General features: G+C 38.2%; 1 pseudogene; it reads left to right on the forward strand.

Annotated features, from left to right (window-relative positions):
• Positions 1-7,832: 7,832 nt before the first annotated feature.
• LOC112621636 lies at positions 7,833-8,266 on the forward strand (annotated as a pseudogene).
• Positions 8,267-8,776: the final 510 nt, after the last annotated feature.

Here is an 8,776-nt window from a genome sequence, read left to right on the forward strand (position 1 = left end):
ACAAACATTCTGACTGCAGATCTGTCATTTACTAGCATTGTGAGTTGGGGCAAATGTTTTACTCTTTCAGCATTGGTTCTTCAACCACAAAGTGAGGTTCATGATAATGTAAGGTTACTATGAGGATTAGAAGTGTTGTATATAAAGAGGTGATAGGAATAGCAAGCATGCCTCAAATAGTGATTACTCTTATTCCTGAATCTCCTCCCCAGTGTATAGTCATTCAGCCCAGCCAGGAACACTTTGAACTCTGATGAGAAAACCTCACCTTCTAGGCCAGTCTGTTACGTTTTTACATTCTTCATTGTCAGAAAGTCCATTTACTGGTCTTCCTATAACTGTCACCAATGGTCCTTGGGGTTACAAAATTCTTCCACTCAACATTCTTTTGGCATTAACTTCAGCTAAGAACCTTGCACTCCCCTATACCTTTCCCTATCTCCAAAGCTTCTCTTTTCCAGGTTAAAATGTCTCAATATCTTTATCATCTTAAAAGACATTTAATTTTGAGTTCCTGTACCATCATGGTGAGTTTCCTCCAAGCATACTTTCTCTGACCTTTATCTCTTTAAATTGCAACACCTGGAGCTCAGAATGAAGCTGAACTTGCCTCTCCATCCCATATCTTTACTCTCAATCATGGATGGGCAAACATTTTTTATAAAGGGCCAGATAGTAAATACCTTCAGCTTTCCCACCCATACAGTCACTATTAAATTACTCAACTTTGCCATTGTAATGCAAAAGCAGCCATACCCTGATACATGGGCATGACTATGCTTCAATAAAAGGTTTTTTTTGTTTGTTTTTTTTGGTTTTTTTGTTTTTTTTTTTGCAAAAACAGTAGGCAGGCCATATTTGACCAACAGGTCATAATTTGCTGACCTCTGTGTTTGATGATATTCTCCCATAAAGAAGGAGTCCCTGTGGCCTTTTTCAATAGCTTCATCACACTATCATATATCTTTTGTCATACTTGCCACTGAGCTATGTCTCCAACAACATGGCATCAATCTGAGCGCCCTTCTAGGTGCAAAGAAGGACATAGATAAAAGAATAAGAGTTCGCCAACCTCATTGTTGGTACATGTAGCAGAGAGGAGCATGTCAGAACACTGCAGAACAGATCCTTACTGCCAGTTTCTGCACAGATACAGCAGCAACTAGTCTGCACATATCCATCCAGATGCCACCATAACTGAGCTTAACACAGACAGAAGTTAATGAAAGTTTTCTACAGATATGCAGGAGATTTGGAGATCACAAATGGAGACCTTTGCCTTCATCTGTTACACATTATCTTGATAGATTCAGTTCACCTCTCCAAACTGTTGGGTCGTTCTTGGATAATCATTTTATTATCTAAATGTGTAGAGTCACATCTGTTCTTCTCTGTTGTTTATAAATTATTTTCTTCATTATTCATAAGTTGTTTGCATCATTCAGGTATTTACATGGTAGTAATTAATTAGTTGCTAATGAGGCACAAAAAGTCATCCAATTCCTTTCAGCAGTAGCTCATAATTCAATCCAATATTTTTTGTTTACTCAGACTCAAGAATGCCCTTAATTAAGATTTGCTGTAATTTCCTACCTAGATGATTCAGCTTCTATAGCGTCACCACCCTATTACCAGCACTCAAGTGAAAAGAACACTGGAGTGTGAGTCAGAATGCAAATACCAGTCCCATGTCCGTTATTTTTTAATTGGAGAGCTTAAGTAAGCTAATTAAGTTCTCTTCAACTGTATCTCTTCATGCATAAAATAGGGAAAATAATACTTTCCCTTCCTTCCTCACAAGGTTAATTTAATTGTCAAACACGGACATGGATTTGAAGGTTATTTTCTCCGTATATGTAATGTGCTTATTATATAGAAAGATACTTACATATACTGTTAGCAGAGAAAGTAGGTCACAGACCAGTATTACCATATAATCTCAATTTTTCTAGAAAGAACCACAGAAAAATGTTAATAATGGTCATCTCTCTGTAGTAGAATCATGAGTGAAATTTATCTTGCTGCATTTTGCTTATTTGTAATTTCTGTTTTTCTACAATGAGAAATTACTGCTTGTATAAAAATAAAAAATCAAATTTTAGAACTGTTTATTGAATTATGAAATAACACATGTTAATTCTATAACATTAGCAAAATACAGAATTGTATAAAAAATCACAGATATTAAAATGCCCTTGCTGGACTGTTTATACAACCCAGAAAGGAGTTGCAGTAAGCCATCTCTAAGGCTGAGTTCTTACATCCCACAGTTCTTGATACTTGGTGAGTTATCCTAAGCAGCTGAATAACTATATGCATCAGTCAACATTTCTGGTAAATTTCCACGGCAATTTAAATAAGGAATTAAAACTACCATGGCCCATATAATTAGAGTTGAATCATAGAGAGCTATTTGGGTTGGCACTGCTAAAACTTCTGTTGTGATGCTCTTAAAATGAACAACAAATAAAAAGGTTGGTTTTTGGGGGACCTACATTTTAAATAATTTGGAATAAATAAATTTAAATATATAAAGAATATATTTTTAAAAACCAGAGTAAACAAGACACTAATTCCCTTAAAGAGAAGTGAGTTAAAGGTAAACTGAAAAAGTCAGATCTTACATTCTGTGCTGGAATTTTTTCAAATGGCTTTTAAAGCCTAGCTATTCCATCAGAGTCACAGTCACAAAGTCTAGCTATTCCATCAGAGTCACTCTAAATCAGTTTCTAAGATTAAATATGGATAAAAACACTAAGGCTAACGCAGAGTAATAGGAGCTTATATATGGTACAAACAAATTTCCTCTCCCTCTTGTATTATCACCAAATGGGGAACAGAATGAAATTTGTGATTGACTTTTTTAATAGAAGAAATGCACTTTTCATTCTCCTTACACCAAAAATCCCTGAATGGAAGAATTACATTGTGATCATAAATGCAGATAGAATCACAGCATTTTTTTTCTTTAATTCTTTTCAGAAGCCTTTCTGCATTAGTTAAAGCTATTAACTAAAAATAAATCCAAAGGGAGAAAATATTTGCAAATTATGTATCTGATAACAAACTTGTGTTTAGGTAGGGTGCATTAAGAAAAACCCTTATAACTCAATAAGAACACAAATAACTCAATTTTAAAATGAGCAAAGGATCTGAATAGACATTTCTCTAAAGAATATATACAAATGGCCAGTAAGCACACAAAAGGATGTTCAGCATCATTGCCCATCAGGGAAATACAAATTGAAACCACAATAAGACACTACTTTATATCCACTGGATGGCAATAATCAGTAATATGGAGAATATCATGTTGGCAAAGATGTGGAGAAATTAGAACCTGCATACTCTGCTTGTCAGAATGTAAAATGGTACAACCACTTTGGAGAACAGTCTGGCAGTGCCTCAAAAGATTAAACATAGAGTTACTATCTGACCCAGCAATTCCCCTTTTAGGTATTTACCCCAGAAAAATAAAAACTTATGTCTGCACAAAAATATGTCCATGAATAGCAGCATTACCCACAGTAGCCAAAAAGTGTAAACAACTCCAGCAAGTGATGAATGGATAATATGTATAGCCATACAATGGAATATTAGTCTGACACTAAAAAGAACAATGTACTGATCTATGCTACGACATGAATAAACCTTGGAAATGTGCTAAGTGAAAGAAGCCAGTCACAAAAACTACATATTGTATGATCCTATTCACATAAAATGTCCAGAATTCACGCCATTGCACTCCAGCCTGGGAAACAAAAGTGAAACTCCGTCCAAAAAATAAAAAGTAAAATGTGCAGGATAAGAAAATCTGTAGAGACAAAAAAAATTAGTGATTGCCTAGGGCTGGGAATTTTTTTTTTTGAAACGGAGTCTCATTCTGTTGCCCAGGCTGGAGTGCAGTGGCACAATCTCGGCTCACTCCAACCTCCGCCTCCTGGGTTCAAGAGATTCTCCTACCTCAGCCTCCTGAGTAGCTGGGATTACAGACACCCGCCATCATGCCCGGCTAATTTTTGTATTTTTAGTAGAGATGAGGTTTCACCATGTTAGTCAGGTTGGTCTTCAACTCCTGACCTCGTGATCTGCACACCTCAGCCTCCCAAAAGTGCTGGGATTACAAGTGTGAGCCACCACACCTGGCACTATACAGAAATCGTCTAACTTCTTTCCCTATCTTTATTCCCATTCTCCATACTCAAAAGTTCCACCTCACTTACCAACTATAGAGTCTCCAGGACCCACTCACTGAGGAGCTGGCTTCCTCTCAATCCTCAGTCTAAGGGATTTAAGATAACCCCGTCTCTGTTCCCATGGAAATACAGACTTCTTTTTGAGAAAGGAAAATGTCATTTGGATCTAAAATTAAGTATTTTGCTCATTCAGACACTGTGCTATAAATCCACCATCTGAGTTTATAAAGAAGCCATATTTATGATTGAGGAATCTCAGCAAAGACTAAGGTCAAGGTTTCAAGTAAGATTAAATTGAACACTCTGCTCTCTCCTACGTGGCAAATTTTCCCTGTTACATATCCCTGTAAAGAGATTTGGATTCCCCTATGGCAAATTATTTTACTACGGAACTTATGTTTACCCATTTGAAATGTAAACCTTTATGTTTATATGAACATCCATGTCAAGATTTGTATCTACTGCTATAAACAGTAATAGCACAGGAACTGCTTTTTAATGTGCATGTAAGGTGTTACTGAACTTACAGGTTTATTAAATTATTATTATTATTATTATTCATTTCCTACCTAGCCCTAAGCCCTTTGCTTTTTAATACTATAAAAGCCCCTACACGTCTTCTGGTTTTTGAAATGACTGTTTTAAAACTGTTAACTGTCTGCTGAAGCATTTTGCTAAAGTTTGAATCAAAAGTGGTTCTGATATTGCTGAAGCTAAAATAGGAGATGGAACTTCATCTTTTCTCCTACTCCAGTGGCCTTCAGCCCCTCTTCTCTGCAGACTGTCATGCCCATAGTCATACCTTAGACTCTCCTCTTGCTGCTAGATGTTGGAGAGAGCTGTCCATGCTATAGAGAAGATATTTACCAACAACTTGTGGTCTTGGCCACCCTTCCCCAAACCCTGTGAAACAAATATCTTGGGTTGGGCTACAGCATGAGGAGCGCCTTTTCCCCCATGATCTAGTAAGCCTCACACTAAAGCAGAGTATGAGGCCCAATCTGCATCTTGGATCTCTCCACACCCCAGGCAGCTACAAAGAAGAAAAAGACAGAGTGTGAGCCCACAGTGTTAACCTTTTTAAGTTGCATAGACAAGAAAGAGAGATGAAGAAAAGATGGGCAATGGTCCTACAGAATAAACCCTGGTCAGCTAACCACTTTGGTCACGTGGGTAGAAGAGAGAAGAGAGTAAGTCATATCCATGAAATGACATCTTTTTTCAAATTGACTTCACCCTGAGTAAATGTGGCCTCATCAGTACCCTGGAATCTGCCGAATAGATTAGCATGTTTTCTACCTTGAGGAAAGGAAGAAGGGCAGGGCATAATGGAGCCTCCCCTCTCCTAGAGGTCTATGATTTAGAATATTCAACTTCTGAAATCCAATGAAACCAATAAATCCAATAGATCACTAACCTCCTTCAACACCTCCATTTCACTTCCACCATTCTTTCCCAGCGTTCTTGCCCCTTTGTCTCTCCATCTGACCTACCTTGGAATCCCCAGCCTTTGTGAAGACAAACAAACAGCTGAGTCGAGCTGTAGGAGACCACATTGCACAGATCGGCGACTCAGAGACACGTTGCACCACTTCTTTTCAGATTAACACCTTCTTCCATTCCACACAGATGTTTTTCCAACTCTCCAACACTCTTATGAGCCTTCTTCCTTTTTTTCTATCCACCACCTTTTCCCCTAGCAGATGTGCTTGACTCCCTCTCTACAGCAGAAATAGGCCTGTGAAGGAAAAGCTGGTGAAGTTGATGAAATTCTTGTATCTGAACCAGTTGTGCTTTCTTCCCTCCAGTCTTGCAGAAGAAGCTCCTCTTCAAACCACTAAGCAATATCCATGTTGTCTCTGAGTAGCATCTACTTATGCTTTTGTGATGTTGCTAAAAATAGAAGTCCTGATCTTACTGTATGTTTGATGTGCACTTCTTTTACTATGAAGGAGGACAAGCATCTTTTAAATGGTTTTATGTACATTGAATCTTCTTTACCAATTCCTTCCAACCAGCATTTTTCTCTCATTCTTTTTCACATTCTTTTTCTTTCCTTGTTATTTTTCTTCCTTTCTTAGTTGGCCCTCTATGTTCTTTGCTATATTTGAGCACTGTCTATTCTCATTTGCTTTCTTTCCACCTTTGCCTTCATTTCTGTGATGGTTTTACCTTTTTCTTACATTTCTTTGTTGAGTTCTTCCAGCTTACATTTTATCATCTCCTATGTCTCACTACCTTTTCCTTGGGCTCTTACATATCTGAAGTTCCTGTTTCATAAAAGCAGTTGCTTTATTGATTATTTTTAATTCACACAATATATATGCAGTGTTTATCTGCTTCAAGGCAGTATTTTTCTCATGAGTATTTCTTGTCTAACATTTTTTTCTGTTCCTTCTTCCCTTTCCCTGTGGTTCATAGTTAGGTGGATTTTCACTTTTTGATTCTTCATTATTGAAAGAGATAAATTTTTTCAGACCAATTCTTTGCAGGTGCTTTCTGGGAAGAGACCAGTGCCAGGCTCCAACCTGGCTAGAATTCCTCATCCCCCAGGGTTTTGTGAATGGTGATGATGGGCAGCGGTGGTGCTTTCTCACGATAACAACTTTCTCTTCTCCCCTGATGTCATAGAGATGGTCCATTTTCTCTACATACAACCTTTCTGTGGGACTTCTCATTTGGCTCTGCTTTCTCCAATTTTTAAAGGCAAATAGTGTGCAGAAGCACCTCTGCCCCTTATCTGTGTACCCTGTTGCAGTGAGGGTTTGGGGTTTTGCACCTCAAGGAGTACTCCTTTTACCTTTGATGGCTCTTTGAGATCTGCAATCTCTACATTCTCTCTCTCCATTCTTATCAATTCTTACCTTCTCTGTTATTGCTTTGGGAATTTACAGCTCCTTACTTTAATCATAGTGGAGTTCATATTTTTGGTTTTTGCATTCATTTTTTGCCTTTGGATGATTTTTGGGAAAAGCTAGAGGAAATGCCAAATATGTGCTTTAATATCTAAGGCAGGTCTGTCCTTTTATACTTTCTCTGAAACCTCGCTCTGTGTATATTTTCAAGCTCTTCTATTTTTTCCTCAAGTTTATGTAAGGAAATAAAAAGTCTCCCTGGTATCCCTTGTACTTAATGTCCTTATCTACCACTCTGTCTCCTCTCATTCACTAAATATTTATTAAATGCCTACTATGGATTGGGCATAGCAGCTGGTATTAGGGTTTTAATGTTGATCAAGGTCAATGTCACCTCTGCTCCCTCTGAGCTTTTAATCTGGGAGAGAGAGAGCTGAGAATCAAACAAGCAATACAAATACTTTAAATTCACTCTCCCACCTTTCATTTACTTTCCAGTTCTCTGTAATCAAGCTTCTGTCCCTCAACTCTGCTAATATTGTTCAGACAAAGGCACCAGAGAAATTCCATTAACAAATCCAGTGGAAGATCTTCAGTCTTCAGCTCACCTTTCTCCTCCATGGGGCAGTTCACCATTCCTCTCTCATTGAAACGTACCCCAGATTTCCGTGACCTCTCATGCTCTTTGCCCTTGTCATCTGCCCTTGATTTCTCTGTCTACTGACAGATCCTCCTGCTTCTCATTAGCAGCGGGTATTCTAGGAGCACTGCACTAGCCAGCATGGAGGAACATGGAGATTCTGAGCTGACCCCCAGCTGCAGCAGGCTGCGCCCCGGTAGTGTTCACAGCAGCTGTGCTCCCTCACAGGCCCTTCAAGGGTGGCTGGATGGGCACCCACACTAAGTATTTAGAAATGATGGAATGAGGGACAGGAGATGACATCCAAGTTTATACAGCATTCTTGGTTTACCTGGACCTCATGGAGAGTAAAAGTTGGCATGAAGTCAATTGTGTGTGGGAATGGCAGAACTACAGCTCATCTGCCTTGCACTGAGCTAGAAGGGGAGGGGCTGCAGATTGCAGTGTCTACCCCCTTCACTGCTTCCCTCAGCCATAACCACTCAAGGGAGATCTTGAAGGCATCTTGGAACACAAAGATGTTCCAAGTGGCATTACTTTTAATAGCCCAAAATATAAACCACCTAAAAATTTAGGTCAGGAGTCAGCAAACTTTTTCTATAAACGATCAGAAAATAAATATTTTAGGGTTTGCAGGCCATACTGTCTCAGTCATAACTTGTCAACACTGCCGTATGTAACACAAAGCAGCCACAGACAATATGTAAACAATATGGGTATGGCTGTGTCCCAATAAAACTATTTATAAATGTGGTACCGTTGTTTGCCATCCTCTGGTCCAGGAAACAGTCAATAAAAGGATATATATGAATGATACATTAAGTACTCTTTGAAAATTAGTAATGAATATTATTTAAAACATGAGAAAATGTTATATTAAATAAAAATTGCAAGATACAAAAGCATATGAATGGCTGTAATCATGACTGAAATAACACATCCAGCACAGGATAAAAAGATGACAAAGTCAATCAAATTACTCACTGTGGTTGTAGTAGGATGGCAGGACAGTAAATAGATAACTTTGTCTTTTCTCAATATTTGTTTTCATTTGTATTACTTTTATAATAAGAATTTTTTACCTT

This window comes from Theropithecus gelada, chromosome 3 (genome assembly GCF_003255815.1).
Source record: "Theropithecus gelada isolate Dixy chromosome 3, Tgel_1.0, whole genome shotgun sequence".
NCBI lineage: Eukaryota > Metazoa > Chordata > Mammalia > Primates > Cercopithecidae > Theropithecus > Theropithecus gelada.